This window comes from Equus caballus, chromosome 18 (genome assembly GCF_041296265.1).
Source record: "Equus caballus isolate H_3958 breed thoroughbred chromosome 18, TB-T2T, whole genome shotgun sequence".
Lineage (NCBI taxonomy): Eukaryota > Metazoa > Chordata > Mammalia > Perissodactyla > Equidae > Equus > Equus caballus.
The window spans coordinates 22,751,545-22,771,648 of record NC_091701.1 but is presented as its reverse complement, the minus strand read 5'-3'; the positions used below and the strand labels follow the sequence as shown (position 1 = coordinate 22,771,648).

Genomic DNA, 20,104 nt, shown 5'->3' with positions numbered 1-20,104 from the left:
CAAGGAAAACTTACACAGATGGCTTCACTGCAGAAGCTCTTCCACAGAAGGGAAGATAAAACCAAATTTCGCAGCTTGTTTGATGAAATGAGTGTAACTTTTATAACAAAATCTGGTAAGCACATTACAAAAAAGGAAAATCTCTCTCATAAACACAGATGTAAAAATCCTAAGCAAACTAATAGCAAGTCAAAGCTAGGACTGCATAAAAAGTATACCACTTCATGACCAATGGAGTTTTATTTGAGTAATGCAAGGGTGATTAACATCAGAATCTATCAATGTAATTTACCCTATTATAATAAGGAGGAGGAGAACAGATCACCTTGACAGATGCAGAAAAACCTTTTGATAAAATTCAAAACATCCATTCAGGAGAAAAACTCTTTACAAACTGGGAATAAGAGAGAACTTCCTTAATTTTACAAAAAGTGTCTTAAAACACACACCCACACCCACAGCCCTACAGTGAGTGAGATGAGACAAGACAGACCACTGTCAGCACTTTCATTCAACATTGCCCTGGAAGTCCTAGCCAGTACCTTAAGGCAAGAAAAATAAAAAGCATAAGAATCGGAAAGAAAAAAGAAAATGATCACGTTCACAGATAACATGATTGTGTACAAACTAACAGAATTAACAAGTAATTTTGTCCAGGTTGCTTTATACAAGGTCAACATACAAAAACGCACAGTAGAGGGAGAGGGGGACACACAACGGCAGGACAGGCAGAGATCTGAGAGTCTGCCTACCACACTTAACAGCTAGACTTGGTAAATCTGGCTGGCCTGATAGTCTCTAGGGACCCTCTCCAGGGGAGTGTTTGGTAATAGCTGAAGCACCTAAGTGAAAATGCTCTGCTATCTTGTAACTGCTGTTAAAGCAGTTTATAATTTCCTAAAATTACATAATACATAAATATGAAAGTTTTTAAATTGAGGGCTATGTTTTTACAGAGAATGCTCTCCCAAATATATGCAATCGAGTCAGTCACTCCATCTTCCTAATTTTAACAAATGATCTTTTATAACGGATAATTTTGTTTTAAAATTGTGTAACAGTATACCAGAGACTATGATAGCCCATCTCTTTAGTCAAGATATTTCTGTAATATTCTGAAAAGACTCCACATGCACTAAACTCATAGCTGGCATATAAAATATTTTAAAATTAGAGTTTAAATAGATTTATATATCCTCTACAGGTTAAACAAGTATTTTGATTGTTTACGTTCATTTCCTTGTTCTCATGCCAGCTTAGTTACGACATTTGCTGAGGTTCAAGTTTTGAAGTCTAGTTTTGCTTAAATAGGACTGAAATTACTAAGAATATTTTAACTTTGGTGTGCCGTACCAGTCAAAAATTCAAATTAATGTCACAGAAAATAATAATTTTTAAAAAGGTTAATGTCAAATTTTCCAGAAAATGCTATAATCGCTCCATTTCTTACTGTTGAAGAGATTGATAAAGAAGTTAGAACAAAGGAATGATGAAGTGAGAGTAATTCTGGAAAGTGTTTACAATTGAATATAATGTAAAACTCAATAAAAGTAAAATAAATGTAAACATTAGGAAATCCATTATATTTCTGTGTTAGCAACAAACAGGAAATTTTAAAGGATACCATTAATAGTATTTAAAAACTCACTTCTCCTAGAAGTAAATCTAATTAAGGATGCTCACAATCTCTACACTGAAAGCTAGAAAGTGGTATTGAGTGACAGTAAAGATAAGCTAAACTAATGGAGGAATACACTATGTCCATGAAATGGAAAAATCAATCTTGTGAAGAATTCTCCCCAGATTAAGATATAAATTCGATGCAATCACAATCAAAATTCTAACAGTGCTTTTTTGTGGAAATCGACAGGTAAATTCTAAAATTTACATGGAAATGCAAAAGGATCAAGAACACCCAAAACAATCTTGAAGAATAACAAAGCTGAAGAACTATAAGTACACCAAGTATGTGATAATCAAGACTTAAATACAGTCACACAGCACATAACAATGATTCAGTCAATGACAGACCACATATACGATGGTGGTTCCATAAAGTTAGTACCATATAGCTTAGGTGTGTAGTGGACTATACCATCTAGGTTTGTAAGTACACTCTGTAATGTTCAAACAATGACAAAATCACCTAATAACGCATTTCTCCAAACATATTACAGTCCTTAAGTGACGCACGAATGTATACGATGTACGTATTATAAAATATCAAGACTTAAAATGTAGCCATTGAAATTAAGAAAGAGTGGTATTGGTGAAAGAATAGAAAAACTGATCAAAGGAAAAAAATAAAGAGTCCAGAAACAAATGCACATATATATAGCCAGTTCATTTATGATAAAGGTTAATGATGAAGTGCAGTACACAAAGGATGGTCTTTTAACAAATGGTGCTGGGTTGGGCTGGCCTGGCGGCTTAGTGGTTAAGTTTGTGTGCTTGCGTAGTGGTTAAGTTTGTGTGCTCTGCTTTGGCAGCCCAGGGTTTACTGGTTTGGATCCTGGGTGCAGATCTATGCACCCCTTATCAAGCCATGCTGTGGCAGGCATCCCACATATAAAGTAGAGGAAGAGGGACACAGATGTTAGCTCAGGGCCAATCTTCCTCAAAAAAAAAAAAAAAAAGTGCTGGGTCAAATGAATAATCATAGAAAAATAAAATCTTCACTCACATCATATACAATGATCAATTCCAGATACACTGCAGAATAAATATGAAAGTAAAGCAAGAAAGCTTTTGGGGGGAAAAAATGGGAGAATATCTTTATAACTCTGAGGTAGGCAAACATTTCTTAAGCAGGACACAGGGTAGAAGATATCTGCAATACAGGTATCTGATCAGGATTTATATCCGGAATATACAGAGAATTCCTACAAATTATTATAAAAAATGCAAGCAATGCAACAGAAAAATTGGTCAAAAACTTAAATATTACATAAAAAGAAAAGAGGAGGATATCCAAAGGTCAATAAATATAAGAAAGCACGTTCAACTTCATTAGTCATCATACAAACACATTAAGACAACAATGTGATACCACTACTCAAGCAACAGAATAGCTAAAATTTAAAAAGACAATACAAGAAATGTTGGCAGATATGGAGAACTAATCTCTAAAATTACACTGAGAAGGAAAGCACAAATCAGTATAACAACTTTGGGAAACTACTGGCAATATCTATTAAAGCTAAACAAATGAATACCTTACAACTCATCATTTCACTTCTGGGTATACAGCCAATAGCAGACATTCATATGTTCATCAAAAGACGTGTACAAGCATCTTCATAGATGGACTCTAGATATAAATATGAAAATAAGCACTTGTGATAGTCCAAAACTAAAAACAATCCAAATGTCCATCAATACAATGGTTAAACTGTGGTACACTCATACACTGGAATACTATACAGCAACGAAAATGAACACTATTACAACAAGCAACATGGATCAATCTCATAGGCATAATGCTAAGCCAAAAAAGCCAGACATGCTGCATGGTTTCCATTCATACAAAGCTTTAAAACAGGTAAAACTATCTTAAGATATAAGAAGTCAGAATAGCAGAGGTATAAGTGACAAGATTTTGAGGAATTATAGATGTTATCAAAGTTTGCAGTTTAGAAAACAGACTTAACTCAGCAATAAAGGGGATTCATGTAAGCATAAGTTGGGGTTTTACACAACTTAAGATTTTGAGATACCAGTGTGGGGGCAGGATTATAAACATATTCAAAAAGACCATAAAAATATACATCACATTTATTGTAACTTTACAGAAGCGCACAGACACAGAAAAATGACACAATCAGGTAAGTGTTATTTATTGGCTTCGTATGAGTCTAATCATGCAAAGAACTCTATTATTCCAGCAGGTGCTTCCTAAGAAGGAACAAGAATCTCTAGAAACTAAAACCCTGCAAGTGTGCTTGCTACTGATTCCAGTGAGCCCTTCACCAAAAGCTTTCAACTCATATAACAGAGGGATTTTTCTCTGCAAATGCATCTTCAGTATTATAAAGAGAATCATTGTGAAAATTTATTGTAAAATAATCCACTTCATGGCCAACTTTGCAGAAACTTATCTGTTCTGTAAGGAAAAAGGGGCTGTCTAAAATGTATAACTAGCTTTTTCCTGAATAGAAACAATTTAACAATACCAAGAGCAGATATTTGTAAAGATTTTCTATAAGGCAGGCTTAAGTATGTATGCAATTTGACTCCCAAAATCACTCTATGAGGAAGGTAATAACTGCCTTTGCCAATGTTACAGATGATTAAACTAGAGCGCACAAAGGCTATGTAACCTGCCCAAGATGATAATGCTGAAATTTGGCAAAGCCTGTCTCTGAGCCTAAGCTTATACATTAAATTCTTAAATAATTTATGTTGGCAACAGAAAAAAAAAAATGCCTGGTTTAAAAAACCCAAAACAAAGGGGATTCACATCCTCTTCCAAACTCATGTGACAGATATATAGCTTTCTATCAATTTTCTAATTTCTAGATGCCTGGATCAGATATTGCACCCAAGATGGAACTCTGAAAACAGCACATGCTTCAAGGCAGTGAAGTGAGCACATTTATCTGTCTCTTTTATTTCCCAATATACCAATGAGATGACAGAAAATTTTCACAGAAGAATGAAGCCATACCATGGCTGGGAAATAAGAAAGGGTGATGTTGGTGGATCAGAAATTTTGAGAAATTCAAGGCAGATAAATGGGAACAAATTAGCAGAGAAATCAATCAGATGGGAACAGCTTTGCAGAGAAATTAAGGGAGAAAACCACAATCCAAGATACTAGAGGTATTTACAGCTCTTTGAAGGACGGTCAAAGAACCAACCTTTTATCAAACACAAAGGGTAGGAAAAGGCCAAGTGGCGATCATCAGGTTAATTATTTTAGAAACAGTATTTGGGCTGGCTGAGACAGCTGGGGCCCTCCTCGCTCCCAATGTTGGCAGTTGTGGCTTTTGCCATCATGCCAAAGCCCAAGAAGTGCCCTCTAAAGGAAGTGGGCCACCTGTCTGGGTACATTCCTTTGAGAGTGTCAGTGCCTGAGAAACAAACAGGACACAGATTGGATTGACTCTGAATAACAGACATTAGAGCTGGGATAGAGAGAGGAGATAATTCCTAAGAGAAATTAGACATTAAAGCACTCTAACACACAAAATAAAGCCCTCTTTACTTTGGCATGAGTAGGGGTTCCCAATCCACCCACACAACCTACAGAGAGTTACCATGTTGAAACACGGCCCACTTACACTGAACACATCCATAGCCTTCCCATTCAAAAGAGGCCTGCTGAGGAACAGACGTACCTACACAATTTCTGAGAAAACCATGCCAGCCAGATACCATCACTTGGCAACTTAGTTCTTCATCCCAAAGTATTAAGGGAAAACCAAAGACCACAGACATTTGGGAGAAGATCCAAAAATGGAAAACAAAACAAAACAACCCTAGTAGAAATGGAGACGATTCAGTAGACAGAATGGTACACTTAAAAAAAATTTTTCGGGGCCGGTCCCGTGGCCAAGTGGTTAAGTTCACACGCTCTGCTTTGGCGTCCCAGGGTTCATATCCTGGGCGCAGACATGGCACTGCTCATCAGGCCATGCTGAGGCGGTGTCCCACATAGCACAACCAGAGGCACTCACAACTAGAATATGCAACTATGTACTGGGGGGTTTAGAGGAGAAGAAGAAGAAGACAAAAACCAAGACTGGCAACAGATGTTAGCTCAGGCACCAATCTTTAAAAAAAAAAAAAAATCATAAAGTATGCTTGAATAAAACAAAAATACCCTGCTTTGAAAAAGCAGTCAGAAAAACAAGAATTCTTGTTAATTAAAAATATAAATGATAAATTCAATTGGCAAGAATAAAAAAATGGTTATAACAGAGGCATAAGTGAAAAATAAAAGATAAAGACTACTTCTGAAGAGACAGACTAAAAACACAAAGAACGTAGGAAATAAGAGAAGTTAGGGACCGAGAGATCTAACTGAAGAGATCCAATATTCACCCTAATAAGTGCTCCTTAAGGGGATAAAAACAGGAATAATAGAGATATTTAAAGAGAAAAAACCAGAAGACTATTTCCAAGATGTGAAGGAAGCCACGAGTTCATAGACAGGCCTCACCAAGCGCTAAGAAGGCTTACTGAAAAAAGATCTATACCTACGCTACATCCTGGAAAACCAGAGTTCCACAAAAAAGAAAAAAATCCTAAAATTTCCCATGTTATCTACAAAGGAACAAATCACAGTGAAAACTGAATGCTTTTAAGGTTTATAAGAGAAAAAAATCTTGAACTTACAATTCCATACTCAAATTTATTCAGGAATGCAAGCTGAATAAAGGATATTTTCAGACAGCAAATACTTGAAAGTTTTGCCAGCCTATACTGAAAATTAATCAATGAGGTATTGTGAACTCAGTGAACTCCAACCTTTGTTGTAAGACATGTCTTTATGAGAAAAAACCATTTGAACATATGCTCTCAGTATATGTTTATTTAAACTAACATATTATTATACTAATATATTTACATATATTATAAAGCATTTCAAAATAAAAACTTAAAATAATCAGATAAAATTAACAGATAATTTAATTCCTAACATATTCTGACATTCCCCAAAATTATCTTGTGCACCCTTTTTAATGGGGATGTCTCACTTTGAACACCACAGGCCTAACCAAAGGAAAAAGAAACCCATGAACTCGAAGAAACAATAGAATTGAACGGGCCTCAGAGGAAGAGAAGGAAACTAAAAAAACTAAAAGAGAATCCACTAGAATTTGACACGTGGAAAATTTTCAATTGGTAAAGTTTTAATGTACATAGGATTACATTTCATTCTCTGTGAGGCCATTCTACTTTGTTCTAGACTAAGTGCTTATATAATGACATTATAAGTATTTCCAGGTTCAAAATTTTTAGAATTGATCTATAAATAAAGAAAAAAGAAATTACAGTCACAAAAACAAAATGCAAATACTTTGATGATATAAAATTAACAACAAATAATAATTGGGAGATTGAGAGAGGGAGAAGAGGAACAAGACTATCATTTAGAGTGGTAGACAATACTGTCTAGAGCTAATAAATAAAAACATTAATAAAAACCACTAACAGAACTAAAAGGAGGTGTAATTTACAGTGGGAGTAGGAAAGTGACTTCCTATTCTTTTCACTCTCTTATGTAATACATCTCAATACAATTATGACTTCTACTTTTTTTTTTTTTTTTTTGAGGAAGATTAGCCCTGAGCTAACATCTGCCACCAATCCTCCTCTTTTCGCTGAGGAAGACTGGCCCTGAGCTAAGATCTGTGCCCATCTTCCTCTACTTTATACGTGGGACACCTGCCACAGCATGGCTTGCCAGCAGTGCATAGGTCCGCACCCAGAATCCAAACCTGTGAACCCTGGGCTGCCGAAGAGGAACGTGCGAACTTAACCGCTGCGCCACCGGGCCGGCCCAATTATGACTTCTCTTTTTAAAAAGCATTATAAGAAGGAGGAAAAAAGTAGTAGATAACATCGTATGCTCATTTAGAAAGCTGAAATTGGTTACTCATCACCATAGTAAGCTCACATTAAACACTCCTACCACCACCTCCATCACTCCCTTTCATTTACGCCTTTCACTATTTGAGTTCTATGTGCATGGTTGTGTTTTTACCTAAACTATGATCTCTATGAAAGTCTTGTGTGTTTTATTCATTTCTGTAATGCAAAGCCTAGTACAATGCTTGGTGTATGTTTAAAAAAAGAGGAAGGGGGAGAATTCCAAGATGGCGCCGTGAGTAGTCCTCTTTGTCTCTCGCCCTTCGAGTCTACAATTATTTGGACACTTATCGCTTGACAAAGGATATCCAGACAGCATCTCAGGACGTCTGAGACACCCACGCGACTATACATCGGAAGGCGGACGGACTTTCCTCCGGGAGGATGTGGAAATAGGTGGAAACTCTCCGACCCCGACGGGCAGCCTAGTACCCGCAAGCGGCTTTCTTCCAACGGACGCCCCCAGAGGATCCACACACATCTAGGGCAGGAGCGAGAACACAACAGAGGAGCGACGGTGGAAACAGGTGACCAGAACCCTACTTAAAGCCCCCGCAATTACTCCTAAACGCAGAGGGAAACTTTGGAGTTGCACACCTGAGCCCGTGGGGAGAGTCTCTCCCCGCCATTGGCGGGGAGACCCAGCCTGGTGCTCGGGGCGCCCGGAGGGTCCCAGAGAGAGACACGGAGGGCACGGAGGTCTCCCAGCTGCCGTTGCTCGCCCCGTGGGACTAGGGATTGCCGGAGATCTCGGAGAGGACCGGGGCGGGGGAACTTTCAAAGGCCGGTCCGGCGACCCGGTGGGGAAGCGCCGGAGCTCCGCCAGGCAGCAGACAAAACTCTCTGTCTGCCGGTAGCAGAGGGGCCACGCTGAGCATTCAGAGCTCCCGGCAGAGGCCCGGAGAGAAGCCCAGAGGGCGGGGCAACCCCCAGCTGCCGTTGCCCGCCCGGTGAGGCTAGGGATTGCCGGAGATCTCGGAGAGGACTGGGGCTGGAGAGAGTTCCAGAGACCCAGCTTAGTAGCCTAGGGGGAAACCCTACAGGCTCACAGAAGCCTTAGGGAAAGCCTCTGCACAGCACCAGTAGAAGGCACCCAGCCGCCAGCCACAAGGCTGGAAGACCCCAGGGCAAAAGCAGCATAGCTAGGTGTACTAACCACAGACTGTAGAAGATGCCAATAGCTCTCCTGCGACCCATAGAGGACAAGTGAGATTTGGTGGGTGCCGACAGCAACGGAGCGACAAATATAAGTGATCCCACCCCTGGCCGCTGGAAAAGCCCATAACACCGTTGCAGACCCCAAGGAGAGAGCGCATCTAGGTGGGCAACAACAGCAGGCACCTGCAGCCTGAAGCCCCCCGTGACGGCCCCCACGGCAGAGGAGGGAATCCAAAGGGCCACTGTGGCTACGAAGAGGGGCCCAGGCCCAGTTAGCAACTACGGACAGGGTTCCTGGTTGGTGAAGTATAAACAGCTGCTCCCCCCACCGCAGCAGCTGAAACAAGTGAAAGGAGCAACTAAACTCTATCTCCATGTGGAGGCACAAATCAACATCATCAAGCAATATGAAAAAATACATTAAATCTCCAGAACAGAAAGAAAGTAACAAATACACAGAAAACAATCCCAAAGAAAATGAGATATATAACCTAAATGATGATGACTTCAAAACAGCCATCATTAAAATACTCACTGAGTTAAGAGAGAATTCTGACCGACAACTCAACGAGTTCAGGAGCTATGTCACAAAAGAGTTTGATACGATAAAGAAGAACCAAACAGAAATATTGGAAATGAAGAACACAATAGAGGAGATTAAGAAAAATCTAGATGCTCTGAACAGTAGGGCCGATAATATGGAGGAAAGAATTAGCAATTTGGAAGATGGCAATATAGAATTGTTGCAGGCAGAGGAGGAGAGAGAAGCAAGACTTAAAAGAAATGAAGAAACTCTCCGAGAATTATCAGACACAATTAGGAGATGCAACGTAAGGATTATAGGTATACCAGAGGGAGAAGAGAAGGAGAAAGGGGCAGAAAACCTATTCAAAGAAATAATGGCTGAGAACTTCCCAAATCTGGTGAGGGAGATGGATCTTCAGGTGACAGAAGCCAATAGATCTCCAAACTTTATCAATGCAAGAAGACCAACTCCACGGCATATAGTAGTGAAGCTAGCAAAAGTCAACGACAAGGAGAAAATATTAAGGACAGCCAGGCAAAAGAAACTAACCTACAAAGGAACCCCCATCAGGCTATCAGCAGATTTCTCAGCAGAAACTTTACAGGCTAGAAGAGAGTGGAATGATATATTCAAAAATCTGAAGGACAAAAACCTACAGCCGAGAATTCTCTACCCAGCGAAAATATCCTTCAAATACGATGGAGAAATAAAAACTTTCCCAGATAAACAAAAATTAAGGGAGTTCATTGCCACAAAACCTCCTCTTCAGGAAATCCTCAGGAAAACCCTCATTCCTGAAAAATCCAAAAAAGGAAAGGGGCTACAAAACCAAGAGCAGAGGAGATAAGTAGAAGGACAACAACAGAGAGTAGCAGCTCTACAGCAGAACAGATTAAACCATGGGACGAGAAACAAAGGAAACTGAAGAAAACCGGAAAACAAGACACAAAATGGTAGTGGTAGGCCCCCACGTCTCAATAATCACTCTAAATGTAAATGGATTGAACTCCCCAATCAAAAGACACAGAGTGGCAGGATGGATCAAAGAACAAGATCCAACAATATGCTGCCTCCAGGAAACACACCTCAGCCCCAAAGACAAACACAGACTCAGAGTGAAGGGATGGAGAACAATACTCCAAGCTAATAATGAACAAAAGAAAGCAGGTGTCGCTATACTAATATCAGACAAGGTAGATTTCAAAGCAAAACAGATAAAGAAAGACAAAGAGGGACAGTATATAATGATAAAAGGGACTCTCCACCAAGAAGACATAACTCTTATAAATATATACGCACCCAACACAGGAGCACCAAAATTTGTAAAGCAACTCTTAATAGAACTAAAAGAAGACATCAACAACAATACAATAATAGTAGGGGACCTCAACACACCATTAACACCAATGGACAGAACATCCAGACAGAAAATCAACAAGGAAATAATAGAATTAAATGAAAAATTAGACCAGATGGACTTAATAGATATATATAGAACACTTCATCCAAAAACAGCAGGTTACACATTCTTCTCAAGTGCACATGGAACATTCTCAAGGATTGACCATATTTTGGGAACCAAAGCAAACATCAATAAATACAAGAGAGTTGAAATAATATCAAGCAGCTTTTCTGATCATAACGCTATTAAACTAGAAATCAACTACAAGAAAAAAGCAGAGAAAGGTGCAAAAATGTGGAGACTAAACAACACGCTTCTCAACAAACAATGGATCATTGAAGAAATTAAAGAAGAAATCAAATATTATCTGGAGACAAATCAAAATGAGAACACGACATACCAAATCATTTGGGATGCAGCAAAAGCAGTCCTAAGAGGGAAATTCATCGCAATACAGGCTCACCTCACTAAACAAGAAAAAGCTCACGTAAGCAACCTCAAACGACACCTAACAGAACTAGAAAAAGAAGAACAAACAAGGCCCAGAGTCAGTAGAAGGAGGGAAATAATAAAAATAAGAGCAGAAATAAACGATATTGAAACAAAAAAGACAATAGAAAGGATCAATGAAACAAAGAGTTGGTTCTTCGAAAGAATTAACAAAATTGACAAACCCCTAGCCAGACTCACCAAGAAAAGAAGAGAGAAATCGCAAATTAATAAAATCAGGAATGACAGAGGAGAAATCACAACAGATACCAATGAAATACAAGAGATCATAAGAGAATACTATGAAAAACTATATGCCAACAAATTGAACAACCTGGAAGAAATGGACAAATTCCTAGACTCCTACAATCTCCCCAAACTGAATCAGGAAGAAATGGAGAATCTGAATAGACCAATCACAAGTAAGGAAATAGAAACGGTAATCAAAAACCTCCCCAAAAACAAGAGTCCAGGACCAGACGGCTTCTCTGGAGAATTCTACCAAACATTCAAAGAAGACTTAATACCTATTCTCCTCAAACTGTTCCAGAAAATTGAGAAAGATGGAGAACTCCCTAATACATTCTATGAAGCCAACATCACTCTGATCCCCAAACCTGACAAGGACAACACAAAGAAGGAGAACTACAGGCCGATATCACTGATGAACATAGATGCAAAAATCCTCAACAAAATTTTGGCAAACCCATTACAGCAATACATCAAAAAGATTATACACCATGATCAAGTGGGATTTATACCAGGGACACAGGGATGGTTCAACATCCGCAAGTCAATCAACGTGATACACTACATCAACAAAATGAAAACCAAAAACCACATGATCATCTCAATAGATGCAGAGAAAGCATTCGACAAGATCCAACACCCATTTATGATAAAAACCCTCAGTAAAATGGGTATAGAAGGAAAGTACCTCAACATAATAAAGGCCATATATGATAGACCCACAGCCAACATCATACTCAATGGACAAAAGCTGAAAGCCATCCCTCTGAGGACAGGAACAAGACAAGGGTGCCCACTTTCACCACTCCTATTCAACATAGTTCTGGAGGTGCTGGCCAGAGCAATTCGGCAGGAAAAAGAAATAAAAGGAATCCAAATAGGTAACGAAGAAGTAAAACTCTCGTTGTTTGCAGACGACATGATCTTATACATAGAAAACCCCAAAGAATCCACAGAAAAACTATTAGAAATAATCAACAACTACAGCAAAGTAGCAGGGTATAAAATTAACGTGCATAAATCAGTAGCATTTCTATACACTAACAATAAACTAACAGAAAAAGAACTCAAGAACTCTATCCCATTCACAATCGCAACGAAAAGAATAAAATACCTTGGGATAAACTTAACCAAGGAAGTGAAGGATCTATACAATGAAAACTACAAGACTTTCTTGAAAGAAATAGGCGATGACATAAAGAGATGGAAAAACATTCCTTGCACATGGATTGGAAGAATAAACATAGTTAAAATGTCCATACTACCTAAAGCAATATACAGATTCAATGCTATCCCAATCAGAATCCCAAGAACATTCTTCACAGAAATTGAACAAACAATCCTAAAATTCATATGGGGCAACAAAAGACCGCGAATTGCTAAAGCAATCCTGAGCAAGAAAAACAAAGCCGGCGGAATCACAATCCCCGATTTCAAAACATACTACAAAGCTACAGTGATCAAAACAGCATGGTACTGGTACAAAAACAGGTCCACAGATCAATGGAACAGAATTGAAAGCCCAGAGATAAAACCACACATCTATGGATAGCTAATCTTCAACAAAGGAGCAGAGGGCCTACAATGGAGAAAAGAAAGTCTCTTCAACAAATGGTCCTGGGAAAACTGGACAGCCACATGCAAAAGATTGAAAATTGACCATTCTTTTTCACCACACACCAAAATAAACTCAAAATGGATCAAAGACCTAAAGATTAGACCTGAGACAATAAGTCTTTTGGAAGAGAATATAGGCAGTACACTCTTTGACATCAGTTTCAAAAGAATCTTTTCGGACACTGTAACTCCTCAGTTGAGGGAAACAATAGAAAGAATAAACAAATGGGACTTCATCAGACTAAAGAGCTTCTTCAAGGCAAGGGAAAACAGGATTGAAACAAAAAAACAGCTCACTAATTGGGAAAAAATATTTACAAGCCACTTATCCGACAAAGGGTTAATCTCCATAATATACAAAGAACTCACACTGCTTAACAACAAAAAAACAAACAACCCGATCAAAAAATGGGCAGAGGACATGAACAGACATTTCTCAAAAGAAGATATGAATATGGCCAATAGACACATGAAAAGATGTTCATCATCGCTAATCATCAGGGAAATGCAAATCAAAACTACACTAAGATATCACCTTACCCCCGTTAGATTGGCAAAAACATCCAAAACCAAGAACGACAAATGTTGGAGAGGTTGTGGAGAAAGAGGAACCCTCATACACTGTTGGTGGGAATGCAAACTGGTACAGCCACTATGGAAAACAGTATGGAGATTTCTCAAAAAGTTAAAAATAGAAATACCCTATGACCCAGCCATCCCATTACTGGGTATCTATCCTAAGAACCTGATATCAGATATCTCAAGAGTCCGTTGCACCCCTATGTTCATCGCAGCATTATTTACAATAGCCAAGACGTGGAACCAGCCTACATGCCCAGAAACTGATGATTGGATAAAGAAGATGTGGTATATATACACAATGGAATACTACTCAGCCATAAAAAAAGACGAAATTGGCCCATTCACAACAATGTGGATGGACCTCGAGGGCATTATGTTAAGCGAAATAAGTCAGTCAGAGAAAGACGAACTCTATATGACTCCACTCATAGGTGGAAATTAGTATATTGAGAAGGAGATCTGATCGGTGGTTACCAGGGAAAAGGGGGGGTGGGGGGAGGGTACGGAGGGGGAAGTGGTGTACCCACAACATGACTAACAAAAATGTACAACTGAAATCTCACAAGGGTGTAATCTATCATAACATTAATAAAAAAAAAAAAAAAAAAAAAAGAGGAAGGGGGACTAATTATATGGTCTGAGGGAATTAATGAAATAGCTAATTTAGACCTAGACATGAAAACAGAAAAGTCAACTTGTAGTTCCCATCACTTAAAACCAGTTTGTCTAAAGTTTACTAAAATGTGTATAACATGGAGAGAAAGTCTCCTCTTCAAAATATAAACAAACAGCTGTGACTTTCAATAGAATGACTCACCTCAGTGGCTGCAAGTCTGAGAAGAATCCTAGGGGGCAAGAACAGATGAAGAATACAGCAACAGCAGTATTCTGAACCATCAGGAAAAAAGCTGGCTATGGATGGGAAGCTCATTCCTCCTCCCTGACTACATACATTCCTATATGAAGGGAAAGCCAAAAGAGCTGAGGCAAATGGGAGGAGGAGGGGATGCCCACCCAGGAGTATGGCTGACAGTGACAAAACTACACCGGGCCTCGGCTTACAAAAAGAAAAAATGCATGGGCTGAGCAAACACCTTCCTTTACCTTATAGTCTACTTACCTGGGCCCTTAATTTTTTTTACTTTGGCTATTGAGAGGCCTAAGTGAAATAGCTGTTTTACAGTTTAAACTTTCTGCCCCAAGTAAAAGGTTACTTTCCTTCAAGATTAACAAGTTTCAACAAATCATTTTTAGAAGTCAAAAGCAGAAGAATATCAGTAATTTCATATGGTGCAAACTAATAGTCCCAGCATCTAAGTGATTATAAATGGTAGCCTTTTGGATTTATATTTCTCTAGGGCAGCAATCCTCAAATTAAGTGTGCATTAGAATCACCTAGAAGGCTTGTTAAACCAGAATGCTGGGCCTCAATCCCAGAGTTAATGACTCAGTGGGTCTAGGTCAGGCCCTGAATTCTGTATTTCTACAAAGGTCTCCGTGGTGCTGATGCTTCTGTTCTGGGGATCTCACACTGAGAACCACTGTTCTAGTCTGAGGGTCAGACCAGAAAGCTATTAATACCACTAATACAAAAATCTCATCCTCACTGCCCTAGCTATCCATCTGTCCTCTACCTCTGACTAAGTCTTCCTTTTTACCTAAGTATTATCCTGAGGGGTTGGGCTAGTTTTCAACTTCTTTGTTCCAGGGTCTTATCCAGTGTTATGGAATCTCGTTTGAAATTCACAACACCCTCTAACACTGAAAGTAAGGAGGGAGTTTTAATTGCATATAGTATGTATGGAAACTTTAGAAGGATAAGCAAAAGACTTACACACATTTTAAGACCAACTCTTTTTTATGGTGGAGGTTTCTACTCAAGCAGAGATTTAAAGAATGCTTACTGTTGCCTTGTCTTTCAAAACCAAGGCTCTCCCTTAAAAACAAAAAAAGAAAAGAAAGAAAACAAACAAAGAGTCAACTCCTGTGTACACACATTGTAACCCCACAAAAATCACTGCATTTCTGTTGCTTTAATGTACTTTCAAAGAAAGGATTAAAAGTAAGAAACCAATTAACATCATTTCTAGACATAGACATAATATGTCATTTTCCTTAACAATGAAAAAATGGAAAAAAGCCCTAGGATCCACATGTTGAGAGATGTGGACTCTTCCTAGCCATTTTAGGTTTCAGCCACACGACCTATATCACTGAGCTTTTGGCTATACAAAGAGTTGGGGTCAAGAATTACTCAGTCCCATCCAGTTCTACCTTAAGTTAATACAGTAAGACTCATACACCTTAGACTAGGACTTACTTGATATCATCACATAACTTCCTCAGACTGCAATGAACTTAAAAAAAAAGAAATCAACTGGGGCCGGCCTGGGGCACAGTGGTTAAGTTTGCATGCTCTGCTTCAGCGGCCCGGGGTTCACCAGTTCAGATCCTGGGTGCAGACCTACACACCGCTATCAAGCCATGCTGTGGCAGTCATCCCACACATAAAGTAGAGGAAGATGTTAGCTCAGGGCCAGCCTTCCTCAAAAAAAAAAAAAAAAATCTACTGCACAACTATAGATCATTTCAGAACCTGATTGCTTTTCCTAAGGCATAACATATTAAGGATATTCTGGATCTTTTCAAATCACTTTTAAACATCATTTGCAAACAACTAGATTTGTATGTCATGCTAGCTGCTATAAATTCAATTGATTTCTTATTACTTATTTAATAACTTACATACAAGGCACAATAAGAAAAATATAACCCTATCTGTATTTATATTAATAGATATATCCCCTTAAAATATAGGAAGCATGTTTCACTTTTTAAAAAGAGGCTACTTCCAGAAATTTTATAAAAATATTATTGGGATTTTTAAAAATCAGCTTTATTCAGTTAGCATGACAGTTTATAACTATGGTTATTAAACTTCATGAGGTAAGATTTTTTTGTTTTGTTTTGTTTTTTGAGGAAGATTAGCCCTGAGCTAACTACTGCCAATCCTCCTCTTTTTGCTGAGGAAGACTGGCCCTGAGCTAACATTCGTACCCATCTTCCTCTACTTTATATGTGGGATGCCTACCAGAGCATGGCTTGCCAAGCAGTGCCATGTCTGCACCTGGGATCCAAACCAGCAAACCCCGGGCTGCCAAAGCAGAACATGTGAACTTAACCGCTGCACCACCAGGCTGGCCCCCATGAGGCAAGATTTTAAATTATAGTAATAAATAAACTGTGGTGAACTAAAAAGCGACAAGACTAGCAATCAGGAGACTACTCACTATGACCAAGTTGCAAGACCTCTCTGGTTCTTTTTTTTTTTTTTTAATCATACATTTGGTCCTTTACTCTCTCTCTCTTATTCACTGACCCGTTTTGAGTATTTTTGGGGAACCTACACTGAGCTAGGCCCTGTGGAAACAAGGAAGGAGAACAGAAAGACAGCCCCTAATCTCATAATCTGAGCTACATCTCAGAGGTTCTTCTGGTTAAATCTTCTATAACTTTAAATGTGCTTAAGAGAACAAACAAAACAGCAAACACCTGATCAAGTCTTTTGCGGTAAAAATTTCAAATAGCTGAAACCAAATCATGTCACCCAAATTCATATGTGTATGAACGTATTTATTTTTAAGCAGCAGGAGCATGATAAAAGGAACAGGATCATTCAGATACTCTTAACACCAAAGACTTACCTTCAAGTTCACCAGTCTCTAAAAGCAAATTTACAGGGGCATCAGCCTACAGAGTTTTGCAAATATCAGGAACGGCTTAAGGCTACTAACAAGACAGAAAGAATCAGAAATTATCTATGAGTAATTTGTCTTTTTTGTAAAACGTGTGAAACAGCATGGAAATATACACATTTCATAAACTTCTGATACAATTTTAAATTTTGAAAGTCAATTTAATTCAAGCTCTAATTTATAAATTACAGTAACACTTCTTTTATCTAACTCAGAGGAGTAAGTTACCTCAATTAACAAACAATAGATAATTTAACCTTATCTCTTCTTTAAGCACCAACACTGTGTTTTAATCTATCCATCTTAATTGCCACCTTCTTTTGTAAAACTTTTACTAACCAATCTACTTCCCTATACCATTTTCCTCAGTAAAATGAAGGAATCCCTAGCTACCCAAGTACTTTCATAACCAGTGCCTCACACATAGAATTAATCAAATTTATTGTAGTTATTAGTTCAATAATCCATAAGATTTTACTTTCCACTTCACTCTTAAACAACATTATCTCATTTGATCCTCTAAACAACCCTGTGAAGTAGTTCCTTCTATTTTACAAACAGGGAGACTGAAACACAGAAGGAATGTGATCTAAGGCCCAGAGGTTTAGGAAAAAAAGAACCACCAGCTAGTCAGAAATTGAATCCAGGGTTTTTAACTGAAAATATTATGATTTGTCCAATTCATCAAATGTGCTGACCTCCTTGAGATTACTATATTTTCACTTTTATGTAACCACTGCCTAGTACAGAAAACGGCAGAAAGTAAGCAAAGGCATATTGACTGGATTTGAAGTCAGCTACTACAAAAGTATTACATATTTACTAGACAGTACATAATTTATTGCCTCCTAAAAAACAAAGTACCAAATATAATTTAGCACTACACAATGATCCAGGGAACACCATCAGGGTTAAGAATTTGGTTTCTGATATTAGACTTAGGTTCAAATTCTGAAACCGTGTGAACTCTCTTGGTCTCAATTTTCTTGTCTGTAAAATCAGAATAATAAATGGTAATTGTCCCAAATGACTGGTGTACTGAATGGGAATGTATAGAAGACACCTACTGTAGTGTCTGGTACATAGAAACCACACAATCTCTTAGTTTACTTAGTTTAAGTATATGAGTACCAACGTGAAACTCAAAGATAGAAGTAGTTTACAAAACAGCAATAATCTCATGCTATGAAGAAGAGCAGAGTTAAATTTGCCTAAATAAGTTTTCTTCAGGTTTTCTTTTTGTTTTTTTAACCCTTTCACTTGGCTCTCCATCAGCCATTACATCAGGTATTAACTCTGTTGCTCTCACATTGCTTATCTCTAACAACTTCCATCTCCCTTTTAATGCAAGTAATGTGAGGTATAGCTGGAAAATGTTCAAAATGTCTCTTAGGAACTGTGTAACCTTAAGGGAACTTTCTGGAATAATGGAAATGATCTATATCTTGACTGGGCTGTTGTTACACAGGTGAATACATCTATCAGAACTCACTGAAATGTACCTGTAAGACATACTGGCCACTTGCCCCACTCCTGACCCCCCACAAGCCCCCTGTAGGGTCCCCAGTCCAGGCCCTGACTGCATCCTGTCCTTCCGTGTTTCAGGAATTCAAAGTAAATAGGGAGATCCAGCTCCTCCAAGTGGCTGCAAATCATTACAACCTGGAGCCTGAGAAGAATCTGAGGCCTGCTTCCAGGTCATGGAGCAGCTCAGTGAGAATGAGAGCTACAGCTTGTCCTGCCAGCTGGAGCCCCCACACCAGTGGGCCAGCAATATGCAACTGTTCTTCAAGACCAGGAAGAACTGGCCATCATCAAGCTCAGGGGCAACAACCAGGCCCCTGACAGAGAGCCCAGTTCCAGTGGCAGATCACACTCCTGAGACCAGCTGAAGTGTGGCCCCATCCTCAGCTGTGGGGACACAGCTGGGACACCCAGGGTGCGCTGGGGTAGCTCCTCCTACCCTGATGGGAAGGAGAACATTGTGAGCTTCCTGGCATCCCCTGAAGGCCAGGAAGGAGGGGACAACCCTGCCTCAACTCCCTGATCTCTCTACCCCAGCACCCAGCCTATTTACCTATTGATGGGAGGGGCAATATTTACTTGTTGTAGAGAGCAAATGTTAGAATAGAATATTAAACATAGTTATATTAAAATCCTGTTTCTATTAAAAAATACATATTAAATTTTTTTTTAGGTTTCCTAGCCCTTGAGCAAGATACCTTCCTTTTCTGGCCCTTAGCTTTGTCATCTTCAGAAAGAGAATAATTACTCAGAAAGATTACAGTGAGTGAGTGTTAAAGGAGACAATGTAAAGTACTTCCACTAGTTTCTGCACAGTTGCTAACTTTGGATACACTAATATTAACCCTAGGCATTTTTCAAATTTACCTGAGTCCTAAAACTATATTCTCTCCATCTTCATTCTCCTACTCTCCTCTCATCTCTTTAGCCCCTCCCTGTGGTTTTTTTTTTTTTACAAAATTACAATGGAGTCTTTTGCCTTCCTGTTTCTCCTCCTGCTCATTTAGAGATGGTTAAAAATTTTTTACCTTAAATTACTGAAGACTTCTTTACTCATCTTGCCCAAAATTAATCTGCTATAATTCCTTCCTCAAGAGCCTAATGCTCCAATGAAAGAAAACAACAAAGTAACCCATTGCCAGAGATTAGAGTTGTAACAACTGTTGAAAAGTCTAAAGATATGCATCAATACAAACATGTCTAATT

The 20,104-nt window shown here is 38.7% G+C and overlaps 1 protein-coding gene across 9 annotated transcripts in view; it reads right to left on the bottom strand.

Moving 5' to 3' along the window:
• SPOPL (speckle type BTB/POZ protein like) overlaps nucleotides 1-20,104 on the bottom strand; it is a 78,757-nt gene that overhangs the window by 38,660 nt on the left and 19,993 nt on the right. For 2 of the 9 annotated variants that reach the window (XM_070241827.1, XM_070241826.1), the window contains exon 2: nucleotides 17,324-17,408. The exons of 5 other annotated variants lie outside the window; for them this stretch is intronic. The gene's annotated coding sequence lies outside the window, so the exon portion shown is untranslated. Of the gene's footprint in view, nucleotides 1-3,215; nucleotides 3,311-15,523; nucleotides 15,556-17,323; nucleotides 17,409-20,104 lie in introns of all 9 variants that reach the window. 2 more of the 9 variants (XM_070241828.1, XM_023622847.2) reach the window with 2 other exon arrangements.